Below are 25503 nucleotides of genomic sequence, written 5' to 3'. Positions count from 1 at the left end.
AGTTATAATCCATTGTAACTGGTATTTATTTTGTTGTCCACATTTGGCCATTTGACCAATTTTCAAGTTGGATTTTGTGTCTTTTCTTCATATTACCATCTTCACACTTCTTATTTTCTCCAGGTGCTCTTATACTCTCAGATGCTCCAGGCGAATCTTATACTTTTTCTGATCCAGCCCTTGAATCAGACATTCAAGGAGCCCAGATTTCTTTTATTGAAGAATGGTATTTAGAAACCAAGATCTAGGTGTTAGATATGCTCGATCACAAATCCTTCAATTACACATAAAGCACTTTCAGAATTACTAGCCCATATCTCTGTGAAAAACAAATTTCCTAACTAAAGTACACTACTTGTGTACAACTGTTTTTCTTTTGACTTGGAAGATAGACTTGAAACGCTGTGGTCTACAAGGAAAACTCTGGAGATGTCCTCTTTATCTGAATATTTGAGTAAGTAAGCAAGTAATCTACCAGCCAAGGTGTTTTCTTTACTAGACTAATTTTGATACCTTCTTTGTTACCAATGTGAAAAAGAAGCATCATATTTCTAATAGGTTTTCTGGCTATTATAGAATTTGGGCAAGAATGCTGCCCACAATTAGGAAAATGTAAAATCCCATGGAAACTGCATGTCATTATATTTGAAAATTTTAACTTTTTGAGTTTTTGCTAGAATTTGGTCAGGAACTAGTGTAAATGGCTGCTATTTATAGCATCATTTCAGCCTCTTAAATTAACCCTCACAGTTATTGTTCTAGTTCTTTTGCAATTTCCCCAGCTCCACATTCCCTGATTCTTTTTCTTTAAGTCTACCCTGAAAATTGAATCAGCCTCAGGTTGTGAAGGTGAAGATGATGTACAATTTTATAACCCTACTCCCTATTTCTAACATGACTGAAAATAGTGTATCGTTCCTGGCCAATTCTGCATAAGAGACATTCAAAAGACAAGGAGGACTTTTTTCTATTGCACATACCTGTTGTCATTATAGGTATGTACCACAGCTTGCATCTGATAGAAAAACAAAAACAATAAAACAAAACCCCAAACAAACAAACAAACAAGCAAAAAAACCCAGAAGTCCAGGGCATTTTTTTTTTTTTTTTTTGTCATTGTGTTTAGCCAATGTTAAATGGCTGAGATAGCACTGAATTTCGGTTAATCCCTAATATTCAGGCTTCCTCCCTGCCTCTTCCCACCCTTGTTTACATCCAGTTAACTTTAGATGCAATTAACAACACATTAATGTTCTTTACCTAAAACTTTTATCATATGCACTTTGAATTCTCTCCCCTCTTTGGGAAACTGAATATTACAGTAGCTCAGAGTATGTAGACTCTGGATTGCTCACTCAGGTTCTGATCCTGCTCTACCAGCTCTGTGGTTCTTGGTCAAGCTACTTAATCTCAGTTGGTAGTAGTTTCTTTTTCTGGAAAATGAAAACCAAAATAGAACTCCTTTATGTGGTTGTTGTAAAGTTTAAATGAGCTAATAGATAGTGGTGCTTAGAAACATCCCTGGCACATAGTAAGCATTCACTAAATGTTATTGCTGTTGTGGTGGTTATTATCTGTGTACCATGGCTCCCTTGTGGTCTCTGCATCATACTGCATTTTCTAGACCACTAGATATGTGGGCACTTAAGATGTATATGCACGGTAAGGAATAGGAAGTTATTCCTCCATTGGAAGGAGTCAGTCCCTTGGGGAGGATGAAGTTGAGAGGAGATGGCAATTAAAAAGTAAACAATACATGGGGTGCCTGCATGGCTCAGTTGGTTAAGCATCCGACTTTAAGTCAGGTCATGATCTTGTGGTTCCTGAGTTTGAGCCCTGCGTTACTCTCTGTGCTGACAGCTCAGAGCCTGGGGCCTGCCTCAGATTCTGTGTCTCCCTTTCTCTCTGCCCCTCCTCTGCTCATGCTCATGCTCTGTCTCTCTCTCTCTCTCTCTCTCTCCCAAAAATAAATAAACATTAAAAAAAGTAATACAAAATACCATGTGATTTCACTCATTTGTGGAATTTAAGAAACAAATGATCAAAGGACAGGGAGGGAGAGAGGGAGGGAGGAAGAGAGAGAGAGAGAGAGAGAGAGAGAGAGAGAGAGAGAGAGAAACCAAGAAACAGACTCATAACTATAGAGAGAAAACTGATGGTTACCAGAGGGGAAGTGGGCAGAATAGGTGATGGAGATCAGGGAATGCACTTGTTGTGATGAGTACTGGGTGTTGTATAGAATTGTTGAATCACTGTATTGTACATCTGAAACTAATATAACACCTTATTAAGTCTACTGGAATGAAAATAGAAAATTTAAAAAGTAAACAATACAACATTACTATGTACTTTTTACTCTCCTAAATCTTCTCTATTGATTTAAGTCTCTCCCATAAGAAATAAAATAATAGAAAACAGCCCTTTTTTGATTTTTTTTTCTCATAATAAGATAAAATTTCATGGGAAACTCCAAGATAAGGAGAAACCTAAGCCAAAAATAGACTCTCCAACCTGACAAGCCATTTTGTCTTTCTGAAAGATGAGATCTGTAAACTGCAGGGTATCACAGTCTCTTTCTCTGCTTTGTTTCTGGGTTTCAGTGAAGAAGGAACGGAGCTGGAAGGGATGGGGTTGGTAGGAAATGCTAAAAAGAGGAGGAGCGTCCCAAATCAAGTAGTAGTTGAGTCCAGAAAAAAATTGTTATTAATTTAGAATTATCAGATATGAGGACAGAGTGACTTCTATTAGAATGTCTATTTTTAATAGTGTGTCTGGATTTAGCACCCTATAATATGATGGGTGTTGCCAGCACTTCTGATGTTCCGATAGAGGTGTGATAGTGACTCAGTGCTCGGGTTTCTCTCCTTAGCTGTAATTTATGAATGTCAGCATGATTTATCTGGGATGGAGAAAGACAGTTTTAATGTTTTGATAGTACTGCTTATTTCATATATGTTTGCATCTCATTTTGATTTGGTATCTTCAAAACCCCGGGGACTGTATGAAGTAGTTACACTACTGTTACTCTCGTGAGATTTTGATCTTTTATTTTAAGTAGCATAGTGAACTCTTTCTGTCAGTGAATGCATTTTCCACTATTAGTCACACTTGGTGGTTACAAGGTTCTGTTTTCTTTTATACAAATGCCAACATTTTTGTAGCTTATTGACTGATGGAGGGTGCATGTTGAAAGCTACTGAGAACCATGAAAAGGAAGAGACTACAGGTGTTTATTTACTGAGGGTTAATAAGAGACTCATTGATATGGTATTCTCATCCTTTGTCTGCAGGGATCTAGGAGAGTTTTTGGTTGCATGTGGCTTTGTGGCTTAGCAGTTGTAACACAGGAACAGCTTGTGAGTATCACCATGTGACAGGGCCATCAAGCAGCAGAAATAGGTCCATCACAACCACTGTTGACTTGTGCACGGGAATCCTTGGTATGGTGGGAATGTTTATTTATTTACTTTTCATAAACTAAAGTAAAGAACTGCTTCCTTGAAGAAGTCTATTTCCCCTCTGGCTTTTGAGAAGATTATAATCTTTTGCATGATTTATTGATCACCTTTTGACCATAAGTGTATGTCATGTCATATTGGACAGGTTTCAAGTTCAACAACATATAAATAAAAATGGCCATGCAACAATGTGAAGACAAGCATACTTAAGCTCCAGGGTATATTCAGTTGTAACGATAAAAAAGCACAGCCTTAGGTCTTCCATGGTTCATCACGTTTTCATGTGGGTTTTGCAGATTCCTGGCTACAGACATTAGGACCCGTATTTTGGTCACAAGTTGAAAACCTTTGGGAAATTGATATTACCCAGTGTCTATGGTGAAAGTTTATCCTTTCTGGGAAAAGTTCTACCTACAAAATAGAGAGGGATGAGAAGAGATTTATGGATAGACAAAGAAGGAATTAAGTCATTTTCTAAAGTTTGTAAGTGGAAGAGGAAGGAAGAAAGTCATCTCAAGCAGAGAGAAACCCAGGTGCAAAGAAACAATGCAGTGATGAGAATATCAGGAGACATTTGGTAAATGTCCAGGAGTCTAGGATGAATTTGGACACTGCTGATAATGGAGGAAAGGAGTAAAGAACTATGAAAGGGTTAACATGACTAAACTGGGTGATTAATTAATGGAAGGAGGGTGAGAGAGAAGGAGATGGGAAAGACCAGAACCAGCTGAGCTTATTAGTCACGGATGTTAGTGACCACATCTCGCTCTGCCACATCCATTTCTGAATAGCCCAATTGGGGTATTAAATCATGTGCTTTTGTGAAGCCTAAAAATAGTTTCATGCCTCAAATCTGTCAGTCCTATGAGCAACTTTGAGAAAATAAGTTCTGTGTGTATTAAATTCTGGAAAAGAACATTTACTGTTCAGAGATTTTATAAAGACTAATTGGAGAAGTCACTTTGTAATAACTATATAAATGCAAAATGTATTGTTACTCTGTTGCCCACTACCACTAATGGTCAACATTAAACATGTGTGTTTGCAAAAGCATTTCCTCTGGGCTAAATTAAGAAATGCAGCACCTTGTCCTTAATTTTTTAGTGAGACTGTTGTAGCAGTCTCTGGACACATTGTGGCTCTGCCGTGTACTTGGGTCTCCCTCCAGCATTCCAGCCCCTTTTCCATCTTTTTAATTTCTGGTCTAAACAAGAAGTAGTTATGGTTGAGTTCCTTTTTCTCTTAAGTTGGTTAATGAAAAGTGTGCAGTCCTTTTATCCAAGTAAAATAAATGCATAAGGCATGAGGCAAGCTGATAGTTTATTTTCTTTGGTGACAGGAGCAAGGAGATTTTTGTGAGGAAACAAAATACTTGTTTGCAAAGAATCAGTGTTAATGTGTCAAAGGTGACTAACATTTTGAATCTCATCCAGACACCTACTACAGGGGAACTAAGGACACAGTAAAATAATGGCCATCTTGATTGAATACCTGGCTTGGCTTTCCAGACTAGATTTCCATGTTGCTTGTACAGGTCTGGACCAAGTCTCACTAAAATTTTGTAGACAAAACCTTGCTCCTTTAACCCAACACTAGACAGAAAATAGCCAAGTGCTGTTATTTTTTTCTATGACCTGCTTGCATTGGTATTCTGAATTTTTCAGGGTTACTAATGGGAAAAGGAAGAACACTGTAGAGCACAGAGGCTCTGTGTCCTGTTTCTGAACTGAGCCTCATGCTGAACTGCCTTTAGAGAGTGAGATTCTACTTCCCTAAGAGGGGAAATCCATTGGCCAGGGCATAACAGAGTGAAGAGAGCAAAGAGAGTCTTTCTCCTGTAAAGCCCGGAGAAAAATTAGAATCTTTGGAAAGAGGGCCCTGGAATTTATATTCTAATTTCTCACGTGAGTCTTGTGTACATGAAAGTTTTAAAGTATTTACTAAAATATCTGCACCCTACCAGGGTCATTTTATGAAAAAAAATGCATATATGTACAACTAAAAACTGCTTATCTACATTCTAAGGAAATGAAAGGTACTTCTAAGAGGTCACGTGGCTTTATGTGGGAGGCCAACACCTGGAAGATCAGAAAGGCTTTATCAGTCTTTCATTCCTCTTTCCTCCTGCCTGTGGTGATTACTCAAGTTCAAATATGTGAAACCATGAAAAGTGAAGGCACATTCTCAAGGGGTCTAGTTGAAGAGAGCTCCCACTTGGCTTACACCCTTGACTGGACCTAGGATTGGTACTTCCCTTGCATTAGCTACTACAACCATCTTCCATTATCACCACTTAAAGGAAGGTTCCATTAAACAACAAAGTGCAAACCAAAATAAGACAAAGAAACATATGCCTTGCATATTGTTGCTGAAGGAGAAGGGTGGATAGTGATTGACTCAGCTCTGTGCTGTTCCGCATGGTACCACAGCTATTGAGCATTTGCCCTCGAGCCAGTACAACTGAGTAACTGAGTTTTTAATTTGTTTCTAATTTTAACTTAATTAACTTATATTTGAGTTTAAAAACACATTTTTTGGGGTGCCTGGGTGACTCAGTCTGTTAAGCATCTGAGTTCGGCTCAGGTCATGATCTCACAGTTCACAAGTTCAAGCCCTGCGTTGGGCTCTGTGGTGACAGCTCAGAGCCTGGAGCCTACTTCGGATTCTGTGTCTCCCCCCTCTCTCTCTCTCTCTCTCTCTGCCCCTCCCCTGCTCATACTCTGTCTCTCTGTCTCTTAAAAATAAATAAACATTAAAAAAAAATTTTTAAACACATTTTTTTTTCAATTGTTGCAAACAGTTTAAGTATTTTTTGGAATAACTAGGTTTCTGGAAATCTGCTTTTTAAACTATGAGTTTTAAATTTCATTCCTAATAACAATCAAGTATTTCTGATAAAAATTTAGCCTCCAAATGGAGATGTGCTGTAAGCATAAAATATACACTGTATTTTTAAGACTTAGTAAAAAGAATGTAAAATATCTCACTAATATTTTTAATATTGTTTGCATGTTAAAATGATACATTTTTGGATACATTGGGTTTAAGTACATTATTAAAATTAATGTCACCTGTTTGTTTTTACTTTTTTAATTGTAGGTAGTAGAAAATTTTATACATGACTTTCATTATAGTTCTGTGAGACAGCACTGATTCAGATGTTTAAGACAGACCCATATTTCCATAGTATTGGATACTTAGAAGTCTGGGTTCCATAATATTCATTTTAATGTCATGGATCCAATAGAGAATAAACATATATTAGGTGATGACAATAAATAATTTTATGTCCTTAGAAAACAGTTGGAGGACTCCTGGGTGGCTCAGTCGGTTAAGCGTCTGACTTCAGCTCAGGTCATGATCTTGCAGCTTATGGGTTTGAACTGTGTGTTGGGCTCTGTGCTGACTCAGAGCCTGGAGCCTGCTTCAGATTCTGTGTGTGTGTCTCTCTCTCTACCTCTCCCCTGCTCATTCTGTCTCTCTCTCTCAAAAATAAACATTACAAAAATAAAAAAAAAAAAGAAAATAGTTGGACTGCTCTGTTACTAAGAATATAGATTATTAACCCAGCAGGAGCTAGTGCCAACCTAATAGGTGTCAAATCATTAAAACAACTAAGAATATTTAGAGTGAGGATGGAATACATGTTTACCAAGATCTTTTTCTTATTCCAGATTTCCTTCCCACAACTTTTGAAGAAATTTATCTTAGTTGAAATTAGCTAGGCAAAATATACTGTTTCAATTATATCACATGACACATATAAATCTAGCAATAAATATTTATGAATCGTCAGTTCAGATGTGGAATGCTCAGGTCCTCAGAGAGGAATATAGGAGCCTATAAGACTTCATTCTTGCCCATGTGAGACTTAGAAATCTGGTATAGTAGGTAAGAAACATATTTTAAAATTTGGAAATATAGGGGCACCTGGGCAGCTCAGTCAGTTTAAGTGTCAGACTCTGTTTCAGCTCAGGTAATGATCTGGCCAGTTTGTGAATTCAAGCCCTGCATCAGACTCCATGCTGACCATGCAGAGCCAGTTTGGGATTGTCTCTCTCTCTCCCTCTTTGCCCCTCCTCTGCTTGTGCTCTTTCTCTCTCTCAAAATAAATACATAAACTTAAAAAAAATTGAAGATTTGGGGCTCCTGGGTGGCTCAGTCAGTTAAGTGTCTGGCTCTTGGTTGCAGCCTAGGTCATGATCTCAAGGTTTGTGAGATCAAGCCCCGCATCAGGCTCTGTGCTGACAGTGTGAAGCCTGCTTGGGATTCTCTCTCTCTCTCTCTCTCTCTCTCTCTCTCTCTCTCTCTCTCTCTCCCTCCCCCTCCCTCCCTCCCTCTCTCTCTCTCTGCCCCTTCCCTGCTCACTCACTCTGTCTCAAAAATAAATAAACATTTAAAAAAAATGAAGATATAAAAGGACATACATAATGGAGGATTAAATTGTAGATTCTAATTGTTTGGAAATTTGGGGGCAAAACCAAACAAATGTGAACTGAGGTTTTGTAAAGTGAAGGCTGTATAGTGAAGATGGGTCTTGATCTAGGATGGTCAGATTTGCATGGCCCTGGGGGAGGGAGCTCCCAGAGATTTGCACATCGACACACGGGGCTTACTTTTGGGTCACTGATCACTTCCCTAAAGCTGTTTACTTGCCTTCCTACCTGAATGTGAACTTTTTGAGGACAACGATTCTGTTTATTTCGTCTTCTTCATTCCAAAGCCTTTGGTGCCTGGTGTGTGGTGGGTATTCAGTTATATTTATGGATTTCATCAATATCTGAATGAGTAAGTGAGAGCATTCTCATCAGAATAAAGAGAATAACCCAGGAAACAGTAATGGGCATGAGCATTATGAGATGTGGGTTACAGAAGACCTTTTATCATTTTACTTTCTGATCTAAAAAAATAGAAGTGTTTCCTAACTTTTTCTGAGGGTTGTTGGAGATCTTCACACATGAAGAGAAAGGACTTGATAAACTATAATGTACTATTAAATCCCAGACTTCACTATTATTCACCTAGGGACAGGTTCTTCTTCATCTTTGTAGTTGTCACCTTGTATAGAAATGGATATTCAATAACTGGTTGTTTAATAAAAGAGTCAAAGAATGAATGTCTTGCCACTTTCTTTATTTCTGTTTTCTACCTGCCTGAAAATGCAGGTAGCCTTCTTGTTAGAAAAGTGTCTAAATTCTGGTTAAACTTTGAAGAGAAGCTTGGCATCTTTGCTTACGAATCAATTTCATGTATGTGAGTCCATGAATTTTTTCATCTCTTTTGTCTTTTCAGTACAGTTAAAAAAAACTTTTAAAATGTATTCTTTGGCCATTAGAATTGATGCAGATTTTTGAAGTTTCCAGGTATATGACCTCAGGATTGAGTTTTCCACTCAATATATAGAAATATATTGAGATATAGAAAGCATATCTCAGTTAAAATATACCTTCACTTTGCTCATGTGATTCCTCCTATGTAAGGCAGTTAGGGAAGACATGAAATATCTTTCCTAAAATCCTGATTCAGATACACCCAACAACAATAATTTGGGGGCAACAAGGTCAAAATTATTATTTTCAACGTTTATTTATTTTTGGGACAGAGAGAGACATAGCATGAATGGGGGAGGGGCAGAGAGAGAGGGCGACACAGAATCGGAAACAGGCTCCAGGCTCTGAGCTATCAGCCCAGAGCCCGACGCGGGGCTCGAACCCACGGACCGCGAGATCGTGACCTGGCTGAAGTCGGACGCTTAACCGACTGCGCCACCCAGGCGCCCCTCAAAATTATTATTAAAGAAAATACTGCATTAAAAATGCTAACTTCAAAAAAAGAATTTCCAACTTAAGAGAGATATGGGCAGAATTGAGTGGTTTATTCTGAAGGTTGCAGGAGTGGTCTTCCATTCTTAAATTACAACTCTCGAAGAGTATTTCTCTGTGATGTATGCTTTCCATATCTTACAACTGCATTTGTCAATTTTACGTCAATAAAACTGGGGTTAAAAAAAAAAAAAAAGAATGTTTCTCTTCCTGACTCATAAGCATTTGACCTAAGGCTGAAAAGGCTCAGAAATGTTTTGCCACCACCAGCTGAAATAGAAGCACAATGCAGATCCTATAGATAAAACTCCAACATCCTGTCTCCAAGCTCTGAGCATTCATTTCTCATAATATTCCTTCCTTCCATTCTCATTACTGTCACCCTTCCCCAGGCCCTCCACCTTCTGACACCTGGATTATTGCTGTTTTGTGCAACCATTTAATTTATCTGCCTTTAGCTTTTGCTGCAATTAAATCCATCTTTCATATTGGTGCCAGTTCAGTAAACCACTGCTTTCTTCCTATCTTTCCTCTCTCCCCAAGTCTACACTGGCTACACTTCTTGCTGGGGCTTTCCAATCATAATTGACCCAGTCAACCTTCTTTCTCTGTGTCTTTCCACTGTCCTCCTCCCACACCCCAGTATTACTCCCTTTTCCAGTCCTTTCCCTGCCTGGAATTCCCTCCTCCCTCCTTGTGTGAGTCTGGTCAGCCCTGGGTCCTGTCCTGTCCTTCCATGAAACCTTTCCTCCAGTCTGTCCCTGCAAAGAGTGATCCCTCCATTGTGTTAGGTTTTAGAGAATTCTAGCTATACACTTGATTGCATCATTTATCAGATTCTGCTTCCTAGTATTAGTTTTTATCTGTGTGTTTTAACTGGATATTGCTTAATTGGATTAAAAAAACAAAGTATAAAAGGAATATCTAGATTATAAAAAAGACACATGCACACATTTAAAAACATATGGAATGTGTTATAGAGGACCTATTTATCAGTATATTAAATATAGAAACAGTTTCTAGCACTGAAAGTTGAAGCAGGACCTGAAGAAAACTTTCTCTTTGAGAAACTCTTTCTTTATCCAGGTATTTAGAAAGGCTCATCTACTCTAACCTGGTGGCATGTTTATTCTTAAAGCATAATAAAAATGTGCTTCAAGATCTGCAACTGTAATGCTGCTGAGTTTCCTTTTGCTTTTTCATGATACTTTTTCTGGTTTGAATTTGTTAAAGGATATTTACTTTGAACCCTGAGGCTTTTCATGTAATTTTTAATTACGTATATGTGTATTTACATTTATAATATGTAATAATACATTTACAATTATATATTTATAAATTAAATACGATACATTAAAAATGCTACTTTTGTACTATGGGCTGTTGTAATTGTGCCTTTTACTGAGAAACCCCTGCTCCTAATAGATATCATACTCTAATAGCACAAATGTAGAATGGTGACAAGATGTGTCTCCATATTTATGGCCCTTGATCTTTACTATCCAGAAATATTTTTCAAAGATCAAACCACAGCACACTTGGCTCTTGGCACTAGAAAACTTGGGCTTTGATGGTGATCAAGTATTGCATGTGATGTGGCGGCTCTTAAAAGGGACTCTTCAACAATGTGATGGGGATATACACTGCTCTTTTGTTTCAGAGAAATGCTTTGCCAAGATGAAAAAAAAAAAGACTTATAAGAGTAGGACTTTCCTCCTTTGGATTTTTGACTGGATACTTATCTTTATGAAAAAGTGCCATGGAATGTCTCATTTCATGTCGAAGCTGGCACTAGGACCCTGAAGAAATGTCTGCCATCAGGGCAATGAACAGACAAAATGTCACACCTTCACACAATTCAGAATATTTTTTCTCCCTTACTGTCCCTTCCGCCTCATCTCTTTTCTTCTCTCTGTATTTCTCTCCCTCTCCCTCCCCCCCCCCTTCCCCCTCAACCCCTCCTCCCCATTTCCTTGCAGGTTCTCCACCTGCTTCCCCTTATATCTTCAGGCTCATTTTTCTTCTTCTGCTCACCCCACCCTGCTTTTCCTTGTGTGCCCATCTCTTTCTCTAAGACTTGGAAGTCTCTAAGACTTCCAAGACAAGATATCCTCACTGTATCTTTCCTGTCTTTCCCCTGAGTCTGTATTCTCTCTCCTGGTTTTTTCCTCTGGAAGGCAAATCCGTGTCTGTGGTCTGGTAAATTGTTGGTTGCGTAGGATCATGTATGGTGTAAGCTTGTCTTGTTTGTCCTTTCTACTATTAGTCTGTTTCTTCCAGATGAGCTCTTAGAGTGTGGTAATTTATTTAATTTATTTAAATAAAATAGTTGAACAGCCACCCACAAAATACAATGAATCCTTTTTTAAAGATGAAAATTGCTTCAGGATAGATGTTGACCATTCCTGTAATTTAAAAGGCTATTTTGCAAAATATTTAAAAATAACTACAAAAAATGTGTTTACAACAGCTGAGGCAGAGACTAGCAACTCTGATTAAAAAATATATATATCTGTCTTATGTGTATCTTCGTGTAATTAGAATTCATTAAAATTGAAAAATGATACCTATTTTACATATAATTGAATATTTCTTTTATCATCCAGGAAAGATTTAATGCTGATGTGGTAATAAAACATGGCATGCTGAAGGCATTGGAGTTAGGTAGTTTCAAAACCCAGAGATGTATTTTCTCATAGTTCTGGAGGCTGAAAGTCTGAAATCAAGATGTCAGCAGGGCCATGGTCCCTCTGAAACCTGTAGGGAAATCATACTGTGCATCTTCCTGCTTCTGGTGGTTTGCTGGCAATCTTCCTTGGTTTGTAGCTATATCACTCCAATCTCTGTCGTCATTGTCGCCTGTGTTCTTGCTTCGTGTCTCTGTGTTCATGGCCATCCTTTCATAAGGACACATATTGGACTAGGGGCCACCCTACACCAGTGTGACCTCATCTTAAGTAATTATATCTACAATAACTATATTTCCAAATAAAGTCATATTCCTAGGCAGTGGGGGTTAGGACTTCAAAATATCCTTTTGGGGCCCTTCTAATCTCTTCTCCAGCCAGTGGCTCTTCAGCCTAGCACTGCTTTTGCCATGGCCCTCAGTGATGTTGGTGTGCAAAAGCAGATTAAGCATATGATGGCTTTTATTGAACAAGAATCCAATGAGAAAGCAGAAGAAATAGATGCAAAGGCAGAGGAAGTGTTCAACATTGAGAAAGGTTGTCTTGTGCAAACCCAAAGACTGAAGATAATGGAATACTATGAGAAAAAAGAAAAGCAGATTGAGCAAGAGGAGAAAATTCAGATGTTTAATTTGATGAACCAAGCAAGACTCAAAGTCCTCAGAGCGAGAGAAGACCTTTTTACAGACCTACTACTAAATGAAGCAAAACAGAGACTCAGCAAAGTGGTAAAAGATACAACCAGGTACAAAGTGCTGCTGGATGGATTTGTCCTCCAGGGTTTGTGCCAATTGTTGGAGCCCAGAATGATGATTGTTCATTGCAGGAAACAGGATTTCCCTCTGGTAAGGGCTGCAGTGCAAAAAGCGATTCCTATGTACAAAATTGCCACCAAAAAAGATGTTGATGTCCAAATTGGTCGGAATTACCTGCCTGAGGAAATAGCTGGTGGATTGAGATCTATAATAGGGATCATAAAATATGAGCTTCCAATCCCCTAGAAAGCCGGCTGGATCTCCTAGTCCCTCAGATGATGCCAGAAGGGGAGGTTTATTTGGTGCAAATGCCAACAGGAAGTTTTTGGACTGAACCTTTGGGAGAGGTGGAGTTGATCCACTGCTCTCCTGCTATGATGTGGAAGTTCCTGATATTTGAAGAAACAAGATACCTGTGTGGCTCCCTCTTCACTAATAGTATGTATTTATCAGTGGATACTTTTCTGTAGCTAATGCCCGTGGTGCAATTGTTAACAATGAGAGAAAGTTTCACTTAATGTAGTCAGGAAACCTACTTCTAAAAGTAGCACAGCTGTCATTTACTTCTGTAGCATGAAGGTGAGGGTATCAGATGCTGGTTACAGGAGCTTCACTAAGTCTTCTGCTTTTCCTCTGGTTTCAGTTCTCTAGCCTAGAGGGTGAAGTGTGGTGTTCTCTAATAATAAGTCTCTCCTTTAGGCTTAAAATGCCTAGAGTGCGGGCATGCATTCCTTCCAGCAGTAGTAGCTTCGCTGTTAACCTATTTGGGCCTAGAAGTATTCCTCATCTGTAAATGTGATACAAAATAGAAGCTATGAATATGTTTTATTTATTGAAACAAAAGATTTACATGGAAAAATGTATCTTTTTGGGACACAATTTAACCCATAATAGGCAGTCTGGGTTCTCATCTCATTTCTCCACTAATTAACCATGTAACCTTTGGCAATTACTTAGCCTCACTGGGCTTCAATTGTAACATGTAGATAGTTATAGTTCTATAGCATTGTGCTATAAGGATGAAACGAGATACTGCTTGGCAAAATGCCTGGCACATAGTAAGTACAAGTACATATTAGTCATTCTCCTAGTTATTGTTATTTAGGTTGTTATTTTTATTGCTGTTGTAGTTGGAGATACTATAGCTTAGTACCTGACCCATTGTAGTTGCTCATTAAATGTTAAATTTCAGTCACTCAGGGCCATTATAACTTGTGTACTGTGGATGTTGAAAATGCTGTCAGAGAATACTCAACTATAGAGTGGTTGAAGTTACTATATTTTACTAAAGGTTTGCCATCTGGATGCTAAAGGATTTTTTAATTTACCATGTCTTTCATAATTGTTTGGAAATGTAGGGGAGCCCTAGGCTAATTTAGCAATGTAGGTCATGAATAATTAATTGAATTGAAGTTCAGGGAAGCTGAGTCCTGATCAGCTTTCTCTATATCTTGTCATAATTTTTTTTAAAAAAGAAAAAGGCTATTTAATTTATATGTAACAAATACAAAGCTAAGACTATTAGATATTATATGATAATGATGATCCATTTTTTGATCCAGAAGAAAGAGGGGCTGAGAAAGGTTAAATTATTTCCCATTGTCACAAGGAAGTGCAAATGAATTAGAGGCTAATTAAAATCAGTACTCCATCATCCAGTAATTCCACTACTGGGTGTTTACCCAGAGAAAAGAAAAACACAAATTTGAAAAGCTATATGCACCCCAATGTTTATTGTAGCATTATTTACACTAACCAAGATATGGATGCAACCCAAGATGAGTGCATAAAGATGTGGTATATATATACATATGTGTATGGATAGATAGATATATAGATAATGGAATATAACTCAATTATAAAAAAGAATGAGATCTTGCCATTTGGGACAATATGAATGCACCTAGAGAGTATAATGCTAAATTAATTAAGACAGAGAAACACAAATACTATGTAATTTTACTCATATGTGGAACTTAAGAAACAAAACAAATGTACAAACAAAGAAAAAAGACAAACAAAAAATCATACTCTTAAATACAGAAAACAAACGAATGGCTGCCAAAGGGAAGGTGAGTGGGGGGAGGGGTGAAATAGATAAGGGGGATTAAGAGTACACTTATCAGGGGCGCCTGGGTGGCGCAGTCGGTTAAGCGGCCGACTTCAGCCAGGTCACGATCTCACGGTCTGTGAGTTCGAGCCCCGCGTCAGGCTCTGGGCTGATGGCTCGGAGCCTGGAGCCTGTTTCCGATTCTGTGTCTCCCTCTCTCTCTCTGCCCCTCCCCCGTTCATACTCTGTCTCTGTCTGTCCCATAAATAAATAAAAAACGTTGAAAAAAAAATTTTAAAAAAAAAATAAAAAAAAAAGAGTACACTTATCATGATGAACACAGTGTCATGTATAGAAATGTTGAATCATTACAGTAAAGCCTTGGTTTGCGAGCATAATTCGTTCCAGAAACATTCCCATAATCCAAAGCACTTGTGTATCAAAGCAAATTTCCCCATAAGAAATAATGGAAACTCAAGTGTTTTGTTCCACAACCTAAAAATATTCCTATAAAAATGATTACAATACTGTAATATAATACAAAACAATAAAGAAAATATAAAATATAAAGACAAATAAACAAATCAACCTGCAGTTAATCTTTGAAAACTTTTGTGGCTGGTGTTTGGGAGACACGGGAGAGGAAAGGTGGGTTATTGTGTAGGATGACTTTCACTATCACTGACAGAATCATTGCTATCTATTGGCTCAATGGAATCTTTTTCTTTTCATGCAACTTTAACAAGGAACCTATCCAATGACCTAGAATGAAATAAAGCATTCCTTAGCTTACTCTTACATGGAAAAACAAAAAAAAAAAAAAACTGTCCATAGGTGCTTTGAAGGGACAAAAAATACACTAGTGCTAGTTGTGGGTACCTTCCAGCGTTCTGAAAAATCACTGGGATTTTTCTGCCAAACGCTACTGCCTGGGACTAAACAGCTGAGCATGGAGATGATCACCCACAATCCTGCATCGAGAGAGAGAGAGAGAGAGAGAGAGAGAGAGAGAGAGAGGGAGGGAGGGAGAGGGAGAGAGAGAGGGAGAGAGAGAGAAAAGAACAATTGTCTCAATTGTGATCATGTGGCATTCAGTGTCATATACTATGTGTATTGCAAGACATCACTCTTCTTTTTATTTTATTTTTTAATTTATATCCAAATTAGCATATAGTGCAACAGTGATTTCAGGAGTAGATTCCTTAATGCCCCTTACCCATTTAGCCTATACCCCATCCCAAAACCCCTCCAGTAACCCTGTGTTTGTTCTCCATACTTAAGAGTCTCTTATGTTTTGTCCCCCTCCCTGTTTTTATATTATTTTTGCTTCCCTTCCCTGATGTTCATCTGTTCTGGATCTTAAAGTCCTCATATGAGTGAAGTCATATATTTGTCTTTCTCTGACTAATTTCGCTTAGCATAGTACCCTCTAGTTCCATCCACGTAGCTGCAAATGGCAAGATTTCAATCTTTTTCATTGCTGAGTAATACTCCATTGTGTGTATGTATGTATGTATGTATATATATATACACACACACACACATATATATATACATAATACATATACATATATACATATACATATATATATATATATATATATACATATATATATATACACACACCACATACACACACACACACACACACACACACATACAACATCTTCTTTACCCATGCATCCATCGATGGACATTTGGGCTCTTTCCATACTTTGGCTATTGTTGATAGTGCTACTATAAACATGGGGGTGCATGTTCCCCTTAGAAACAGCATGCTTGCATCCCTTGGATAAATACCTAGTAGTGCAATTGCTGGGTCGTAGGTAGTTCTATTTTTAATTTTTTGAGGAACCTCCATACTGTTTTCCAGAGTGGCTGCATCAGCTTGCATTCCCACCAGCAGTGCCAAAGAGATCCTCTTTCTCTGCATCCTCTCCAACATGTTTTGTTGCCTGAGTTGTTAATGTTAGCCATTCTGACAGGTGTGAGATGGTATCCCATTGTGGTTTTGATTTGTATTTCCCTAATGATGAGTGATGGTGAGCATTTTTTCATGCGTCGGTTGGCCATCTGGATGACTTCTTTGGAGAAGTGTCCATTCATGTCTTTTGCCCATTTCTTTCACTGGATTATTTGTTTTTTGGGTGTTGAGTTTGATAAGTTCTTTGTAGATTTTGGACACTAAAGGGTTAGTGTCCCTGATATGTCATTTGCAAATATCTTCTCCGATTCTGTCAGTTGCCTTTTAGTTTTGCTGACTGTTTCCTTTCTTTTTATTTTGATGAGGTCCCAAGAGTTCATTTTTGCTTTTGTTTCCCTTGCCTCTGGAGACGTGTTGAGTAAGAAGTTGCTGCGGCCAAGATCAAAGAGGTTTTGGCCTGCTTTCTCCTCAAGGATTTTGATGGCTTCCTGTCTTACATTGAGGTCTTTCATCCATTTTGAATTTATTTTTGTGTATGGTGTAAGAGTGGTCCAGGATCATTCTTCTGCATGTTGCTGTCCAGTTTTCCCAGCACCACTTGCTGAAGAGACTGTCTTTATTCCATTGGATATTCTTTCCTGCTTTGTCAAAGGTTAGTTGGCCATACGTTTGTGGATCCGTTTCTGGGTTCTCTATTCTGTTCCATTGATCTGAGTGTTTGTTCTTGTGCCAGTACCAAACTGTCTTGATGATTACAGCTTTGTAGTATAGCTTTAAGTCTGGGATTGTGATGCCTCCCGCTTTGGTTTTCTTTTTCAGGATTGCTTTGGCTATTCGGGTTTTTTCTGGTTCCATACAAATTTTAGATTATTTTTTCTAGCTCTATGAAGAATGCTGGTGTTATTTTGATAGGGATTGCATTGAATATGTAGATTGCTTTCGGTAGTATTGACATTTTAACAGTATTTGTTCTTCCTATCCAGGAGCATGGAATCTTTTTCCATTTTTTTTTGTGTCTTCTTCAATTTCTTTGATAAGCTTTCTATAGTTTTCAGTGTATAGATTTTTCACCTCTTTGGTTAGATTTATTCCTAGGTATTTTATCGTTTTTGGTGCAATTGTAAATGGGATCGATTCCTTGATTTCTCGTTCTGTTGCTTCATTGTTGGTGGAAAGGAATGCAACCGACTTCTGTGCATTGATTTTATATCCTGCAACTTTGCTGAATTCATGAATCAGTTCTAGCAGGTTTTTTTGGTGGAAACTTTTGCATTTTCCATATACAGTATCATGTAAGACATTGCTCTTTTATAAAGTTAAAATTTATTAGAAATGTTTGCTTGTCTTGTGAAACACTTGCAGAGCAAGTTACTTGCAATCCAAGGTTTTACTGTATATTGTACTCCTGAAACTAATATAACATGGTATGTTAATTATAAGTCAATTAACAAAGGGTGGGAGAAATCAGTATGCTGTCAATTGTTCACACTCCAGAGGACAGAGTACTGAAGGATTTGAGTGTATTCTCAGGTTAGGTGTATGAATCATCTCAACCAACTCATGGTTAGCTCTAGCTTACATTTCCTGCCCCTTAGATTAATTTGGCTTTGTCTCTGCTTTGTCAATCTTCAACACTTCTCTGTCACTCCTGCCTTTTACCTCCTGCTCTACAGGAGGTAGCAGATAATAGCTACTAGACCTTTACTTATTCATAGGAATATCTCAATCAAGAGGTGATTTTTCAGGGAATTTTCCATCTAACTCCAAAAGAGGTTGGGAAAGAAATTTATTAGATTCTGTCAGTTCATAAGTGGCTGCCAAACCTCCAGTGGACAGCTTGAGTGAAGAGGAAGTGTATCAGAAGTGAAGAGGAATCAAGCATGATCGGCCACCAGAGGAGACATAAATCTTTTCCCAGTTGCTGCCATGTCAGCCACGTGGAGATTCTTCCTTCAGTGTTCATTTTGGCCACTGGGACTATTAATATGCCCTCACTGGTCAGCTAACCATAATTTTTAACCCACTTACAAAAGCAGTACAAAATAATCATAGCACACCACATTTAAGAGAAACATTTTCTTTTGTTCAATTTTTCAGTTCTCCTATCCAGCTGCCTAAATAAATACGCTCAGTTTAGAACTACTTCCTTTTTCTCTTTAGAGGTTTCTTGTAGTTTTTTCTTTAATTACTTGATTGCACATATATATATCTGGTCTTTAGTCATGAATCTTTGCTGAAGACAGAAAGCCAATTTGAAATAATTTTAACACAGAGAGGAATTTGTCAGCTCATATAAGCAAATGGTAGGAGGGGTTGGTGTGGAAGTAACATTAGGGTTGACTGGGTCTGGGGGTTGACTGCTGTCAGGATTCTTCACATTTATCTCTTTCATCTCAGTGTGATGGTTCTTATCTCTGAGACTGTATTCTCCATCAGTAAGGGAACCTTCTGTAGGAAGACATCATTCACATTCCTACAGCCTGACAAGGAGAAAAGAAGAGTTTTGTTCTCCTAGCACAAGCTTGGGCAATCTCAACAGGCTCCGATTAGCTCAGCTCAGTAGAATATGTACATCCAACCGATTGGGGCTCAGTCATAGTCAGCTAACACCAGAGCCACGTGGCCAGGGGAAAATGTTTTGAAAGAATAGGTGATATTTGGGGTGCCTGGGTATCTCAGTCAATTAAGACTCCAACTCTTGACTTCAACTCAGGTCTTGATCTCAAGGTTTGTGAGCTCGAGACCCACATTGGGCTCTGCTTGGGATTATCTCTCTTTTTCAAATAAATAAATAAATGAAGTTAAAAAAAGAAAATATTAATTAAGAAAAGGATAGGTGATATTTGGGTACTAAAATAATAAATGCCCAATGTATCTGAGATTGTGAAATGCTTTCTTATCTATTGCTTTGTTTTTTTTTCCACAATTTTTTCCCCTTTTGGGATGGGTTCTCTTCTCCACTCTTCAGATTGCCTGATTCTGGTTTCTTTATAATTTTGATGTCTGCATGAGAGGTTTGACCTAAGTCACAGTTGCAGTGTCCTCTCTTGTTCTATTTGAGAGTTGTCATGACAGGGGTCCTAATGTGTGTATGTTGCTTTTACCTCCAATTTGTTCTCACATAAATGACCTGAATTCCTGTTTTCTGTCTGTGGAAATTAGGTTCTAGTCAGTCTTATTGAAAGTCTTTGTGGAGTGGTCCATTGTCATACAATTCCCACAACTTTTACTCTTTATGATGCAAGTTCCCTCTTTCAGCATAATACTTCACACACAGTGTATCCCTTTTCTTTTCTAGTGTTAATTCTTGGTCACATTGTTCACCTTTTCCATATTCGGTAACTAATCATATCCCCAGCAGTTCTCTTGTATAGGTAATCCATTTATTTTTTAATGAGTTTAAGAATGAGATATTTGGATTGCCTTTTGCAGCAATACATTAACTATCACATATAATTTTATCTACTGCTTTGCTTATGCAAAATGTCAGTCACAGTGAGTCTTAGAGCTATTACATGAATTGATTTATATTTTCTAAAATTCTCATGTCAGTAGCACTTTATTAGATATTTATGAGAGTCTGAAAATGCAAGATAAATTATGGAGTTAGATGGGTAACAAAGGTATTATAGTATTCTTTCCATATTCATAGAGGCTAATTTATAGAGGGCCATTCTAATAGACTGTTCTGCAGATATTTATTCAAATCACTAAATGCTCTCCTCTTTTCTAAGTTCCTTCACATCATCTTTCTCTAGTGAGAGAAGCAGCCTCATTCAGGTTCTTTGACCTTTTACTCCTCTCTCAAATGTCTTCTCATCTCCTTTCCCACAGGAGGATTTGTCCATGACACAAAACTATTTGTTGGCAGCTGCAGGAGAAATTGCCATCTATAGATGGGAGCAAGAAAAAAAGGGAGCTAGCACAAATGAATAGCATTGGGAAGGTAAACACATTAAAACTACAGATACAAAAGGGATTTAAAGTTTGTAGGAGAGTAGCATGACCAGATGGCAGTAATAACTTGAAGTTTTAGATGAAATAGATAATTTTCTAACAAAATATAAATTATTAACCTAGCCTCGAAAAATAGAAATCATGAATAAATCAGTAACCATGAAAGAAATAAAATTAATGGTAAAATGTCTTGCCCTTCTTCCACACCAATCTTCAAATAACAATCCCAGATATTTATAGGCATAATTTTAAAAACCTTCAAAAGCAGAAAATGTCTATCTTAGGCAAACTGAGTCAGACACTCAAAATCGGAAATCTAACTGAACCACTTTATGCAGCTTGTATAACTTTGATGTTAAAAATGGATATAAGGATAAGAATAAGAAATAGTATAGTATATTTTCATGTATGACTATAAAAGCAAAAACCTTAATGTACCATTGACAAAATATTTTCAGCAGTGTATAAAAAACTACATGATAGCCAAAAGATTATCCAAATCCAAAAATGCAAAGATGGTTCAATTTCAGACACCTGTAAAATTTAGGAGAAAATTTCATATGGTTTCTCAACAGAGAAAAAGCGTTCGGTACAATTCAACACTCAATTATGATATAAACTCTTGGTAAACTAAGGATAGAGAAAATTTTCTACTATTTTGGAAAGAGATATCTATCAAAAACCTCCTACAAATGTTATTGTTATTTAGAAAAACTTATAAACATTCCTGTTCAAGTCAGCAACAGGATAAGAAATCTGTGATTATCCCCATTATTCAGCTGGATGTCCTAGTCAAATTTAAAAGGCAAGAAAAATAAGACATGCAGGAACTTAAAAGGAAAAGAAAAAATTACAAATAATGAAACTGACTAAGTAGAAAATCCAAGAGAAGCATTAGATATATGATTAGAATAATTTAGACATGAATTTGGCATGTTCACCAGTTTCAAGATTAATATACATAAAATAGTAGCATTCCTGGAAATCAGCAATTAACTAACTAGAAAATGTTAGAGGAAAAAATACACACCATTTATGATAGGCAAAATAGTGACCCCCCAATTGACTGTTCACCCTGAAACCTGTGAATACGTTACTTTAGCTGGAAAATGAGGAATTCAGTTTATAGGTGGAATTAGGTTTAAAATAAAGGGATTATCCTGGATTATCCAGAAGATTTCAATGTCATCACAAGTGTCCTTCAAATATGAAAGAAAGAGGGAGAGGAGTCAGTATCAGAGTGATGGAGAAAGACTCTGCCTGCCATTGTTGGCGTTCAAGATGGAAGCAGACTGCCAAAGAATATTGGCAACCTTTAGAAGATGGAATAGGTAAGAAAGAGGATTCTTCCCTAGAGCTGCTCAGTGTGGAAAAAGATAGCTGGCCTTTTTGCTCCTGCTAAGGTTCCTGAATGAAGCTCCCTTCTCTTTTCCTTTCAATCTTCCACACTCAAAGACCTGCAGGGCTCAGACTTCTGGTCACTTCCCTACTTGGGCTCCTGGGGTTCTGAGAAATTAGGCATATGTAGGGGAAACACACAGGGATTTCTTCTCAGATATAAGCCACTCACAGACCCAGTGACCCTTTGCATCAGGACTGGTAGAGAGAAAAGCGTTAACAGTGAAGAGAAAGGAAGCCCTAATTAAACTTGTCTAAAGCCCTTGTCCAGTGACCTATTGACTACAAACTCAGACTGGCTCAGCTGACCCACTGGATCATGTGTTGCCTCTGCATTAATAAAATATATGGAATTATTTTAAATTTGTGATAAAAGTGATAATTTTTGTGATTAATTTTTTTTATTTAAAAGTAATACAACCTGTCTCAGTTTGGGTGTTCCCAAAGCAGACCCTGAAACAAGGATTTGAGTGAAGTTCATTTGTGGGGAGGTGATCCAAGGAAGCCTGTTGAAGAAGTGAAGCCAGACATGGGAGAAAGAAAAGGCAATGAAGGGTGCTTATGGAGAAGGTGATGGCTCTGAGCAGCTGGGTCTCAATCCTGCTGGGAATTCTCTGAGAGATGATGTATTCTTCAGAATTAACTCATGTAGGAAGCTTGAGCCTAGGCTTTATTATTCAGAACTTTTAGTCTGTACCGCATGGGTGAACCAAACATGCTCTTATGATCCAAAAAATCCTCAAAGCAGAGGAATTTTGCAATTCCTCCCCCCAAAATCTTTTTCTTTTAATGTTTATTTGTTTTTGAGAAAGACAGAGACAGAGAGTGAGTGGGGGAGTGGGAGGGGCAGAAAGAGAGGGAGACACAGAATCTGAAGCAAGCTCCAGGCTCTGAGCTGTCAGCACAGAGCCCAACCTGGGTCTCAAACTCACAAGCTGCAAGATCATGACCTGAGCCAAAGTCGGATGCTTAACCGACTGAGCCGTCCAGGCACTCCGTCCTCAAGTCTTTTTTACATGTACCTTAGTAAATCTTTTAACTCATTTTATAAAGTTTATTTATTTATTTTGAGAGAGAGGGAAGGAGAATGAGAGCACTAGCATAGAGTTAGGGGGCATCGAGAGAGGGAGAGAGAGAATCCCAAGCAGACTCCACACCATCAATGCCAAGCAGATGCAGGGCTGAGCCTGATGTAGGGCCATGCTTGATGTGGAGCTCAAACTCACAAACTGCTAGATCATGACCTAAACTAAAGTCAGATGCTTAACTGACTGAGCCACTCAGGTACCCCTAATTTGAATTTGTCTTACTTTGAGAATTCCATCTTTTTTTATTTTTGTGGGCCAGGAAATTTGTATACCTTTTTTGGTGGGTCAAATTTATATTTTTGTGCATTTTTTTCTATTGGGATTTTGGTATTTTTATTTCTCAATTTCCAAGAGCTTTTACATATTAAAGTGGCAAATTGAAAATTTATTCTTCATGATACACATTGCAAATGTCTTCTCTGTCATTCATCTTTTGACTAATCAAAAAGTCATGCAAAAGTTTTTTCTTTAATTTTATATTATTTAATTTATCAAATGTTTATTGGATTTGAATTTTAAATTATAATTAGAAAGGCTTTCCATGTATCTACATTTTCTTCTAGTACTTGTATGTTTTTTTGTCTGTTTGTTTTTGTTTGTTTTAACATTTAGATATCTAATTCATTTGGAGTTTATTGTGGTATATGGTGTGAGGTAGGATTCACTTTTATGTTTTTCCAAATAGGTATCCAATTTCCCCAACCTCAGTTTTAAAAAAGTCCGACCTTTTCCCCAGTGATTTCAGATGACACTTTTATCATGTAACAAGTTTCCATGGTGCTTGGGTCCATTTCTGAGTTTTTTTTTTTTTTTCTGTTAGTTTGTAAATAAATGGACCAATACCTTATTGTTTTAAACAAAGAGAGGCTTCAGAATATATTTAAACCTGTATATTTAGCATGTTTAGTTAATACACTACCATATAACTATAATAATTCAATAAAACATAATTTCCTTCACCTAACCCTTATTTTTGGACAATTAGGATTTTCCTTCCAACTTTAACAACAAATATTGCTATCACATTATCTTTGCCTATGTAGCATTTCCAAATATTATATGATGATGGACTTTTTAATGATTCTTTATGTTGATTTCTAAATTGTTCTTCAAAACAGAATGTCCAATACATGGCTCTCATAAAATTAAAACTTTTTACATTAAAAATATTTTTAAAAATTTGTTACTTTAGTAGCCAAAGGCTAACTGATGTATATACTTTTTAGATCATTAAAAGGGTTATTTTCTCATATGTTCATTCACTAAGTATAATTTCTTCTTTGTGACTTGCTTTACACTGTTGCTTTTTATTTCATTGTCTTCTTGTTGATTTATATGAACTTGCATATAAAGATATTAATCCTTCATCAATCATGCTTACTGCAATGCTTACCCAGTTTATTAAATTTTTAATGTTATTTGCATTTTGTCAGGCTGATGTTTTATACTTCAGGTTGAAAAACTGATTCTTTACTTTTATTATTTCATTAGTCATTTATAAAATAATTTCTCTTTTAGGAGTTGGTATGTATTTATATTTTTCAATGAATACTTAATATTTATTGGAAATACAAGAACAAAGAACAATTCTAACTTGCCTGGTGATTTCCATCCCCAGACTCATAATGTAGATTTGAAGCAGAAAATTAGGAGGCAGAGTGATATTACAAACACAAACTCTGAAAGCTTTAAGAAGTGGCTCTGATGAAAGGAGAAGAGACTTTCTAAAAATATCACGCAGAAGTCCTAAAAATTATAGCAATTTAAGGCCATTGAAGGTAGAGCAAACAGACCTAGCAAAGTGTCCACTTAGCAAATTACCCTAAACTGGTGTTCATAAAGTGATTGCAGAGTTATGAAAATAATAAATGATGTCCAGGTTATCATGGGGGAAGAATAAATAAATATACAAGATGTTATTAGAGACATTTCTAACTCAAATAATTTTTAAAAAGTGCTTAAAGGGGCGCCTGGGTGGCGCAGTCGGTTAAGCGTCCGACTTCAGCCAGGTCACGATCTCGCGGTCCGTGAGTTCGAGCCCCGCGTCAGGCTCTGGGCTGATGGCTCAGAGCCTGGAGCCAGTTTCCGATTCTGTGTCTCCCTCTCTCTCTGCCCCTCCCCCGTTCATGCTCTGTCTCTCTCTGTCCCAAAAATAAATAAACGTTTGGAAAAAAAAAATTAAAAAAAAAAAAAAAGTGCTTAAAAAGTGTAAAATCCTTAGCCAACCAGAAAAATTGGCTGTGAAGAATGACTTTGTTCCCAGGGGTACCAGTTAGATGACATGTTATAACAATTATTTGTCACCTGTTTTATATGTCTTCCTAGATTTTAAACTCCTCAGGAATAATGATCATGATTTACTCT

General features: G+C 37.4%; 1 protein-coding gene and 1 pseudogene across 2 annotated transcripts in view; both read left to right on the top strand.

The window, feature by feature from the left end:
- The window catches only part of ARHGAP24 (Rho GTPase activating protein 24), a 666840-nt gene that overhangs the window by 166529 nt on the left and 474808 nt on the right, over window positions 1–25503 (top strand). The gene's annotated exons all lie outside the window — the stretch shown is intronic.
- On the top strand, window positions 9244–13571 carry LOC147581900 (V-type proton ATPase subunit E 1 pseudogene; annotated as a pseudogene).

Source organism: Puma concolor, chromosome B1 (assembly GCF_028749965.1).
Source record: "Puma concolor isolate L17-30 chromosome B1, mPumCon1.1.hap2, whole genome shotgun sequence".
In the NCBI taxonomy this organism is placed as follows: Eukaryota; Metazoa; Chordata; class Mammalia; order Carnivora; family Felidae; genus Puma; species Puma concolor.
Note: the sequence above shows the minus strand (reverse complement) of the source record. Positions and strands in the feature narration are given on the sequence as shown.